The sequence below is a fragment of the Heterodontus francisci genome, chromosome 8 (assembly GCF_036365525.1).
Source record: "Heterodontus francisci isolate sHetFra1 chromosome 8, sHetFra1.hap1, whole genome shotgun sequence".
NCBI lineage: Eukaryota > Metazoa > Chordata > Chondrichthyes > Heterodontiformes > Heterodontidae > Heterodontus > Heterodontus francisci.
The window spans coordinates 56,718,896-56,719,897 of record NC_090378.1 but is presented as its reverse complement, the minus strand read 5'-3'; the positions used below and the strand labels follow the sequence as shown (position 1 = coordinate 56,719,897).

Here is a 1,002-nt window from a genome sequence, read left to right as displayed (position 1 = left end):
TATATTTCCCTACCACCTACCTATACTAGGGGCAATTGCTAATGGCCAATTTACCTATCAACCTGCAAGTCTTTGGCATGTGGGAGGAAACCAGAGCACCCAGAGGAAACCCACGCAGACACAGGGAGAACTTGCAAACTCCACACAGGCAGTACCCAGAATTGAACCCAGGTCGCTGGAGCTGTGAGGCTGCAGTGCTAACCACTGCGCCACTGTGCCACTGTGCCGCCCCTAAAAGCCTACTGCACTTAGTATTCCCAGGCAGTCTCCCATCCATGTACTAACCAGGCCTGAGTCTACTTAGCTTCTAAGATCAGACAAGATCAGGCATTTTCAGACTAGTATGGCCATAGGCCATACTAGCCATTCTTGAACTGCTGCTGTCCATATGGTTTATGTATTCCCATAGTGCTGTTAGGGAAGGAGTTCCAGAATTTTGAGCAAGCAACAGTGAAGGAATGGTGATATATTTCCAAGTCAGAATGTTGTGTGACTTGGAGGGGAACTTGCAGATGATGGTGTTCCCATGTGGCTGCTGCATTGTTTGTCTAGGCAGCAGAGGTCGTCAGTTTGAAAGATGCAGTCGAAGGACCCTGGGCAAATTGTTGCAGTGCATCTTGTAAATTGCACACTCTGAAGCCACTGTGTGCCAATTGTGGAGGGAGTGAATGTTTAAGGTGGTGGAAGGGGTGTCAATCAAGCAGGCTGCTTTATCCTGGATGGTGTTGAGTTTCTTGACTCTTGTTGGAGCTGCACCCATCCAAACAAGTGGAGTCCATCACACTCCTGACTTGTATCCTGTAGATGATGAACAGGCTTTGGGGAGATGAGTTACTCGCCACAAAATTCCCAGGCTCTGAACTGCTTTTGTAGTCATATGTGTGCTGGACAGGCTGACGATTAGGTTGGTGGGGTAAATTTTCCCCTCTCTGCCAACTGTGAAATGTATTTGGACAGCCTTGATCTAGTTTCCAGTCGGTTTGGTCCAGAGTAAAAAAAGCT

General features: G+C 47.9%; 1 pseudogene; it reads right to left on the bottom strand.

Annotated features, from left to right (window-relative positions):
- Nucleotides 1-236: 236 nt before the first annotated feature.
- Nucleotides 237-355, bottom strand: LOC137373273 (5S ribosomal RNA; annotated as a pseudogene).
- Between the last annotated feature and the right edge of the window lie 647 nt (nucleotides 356-1,002).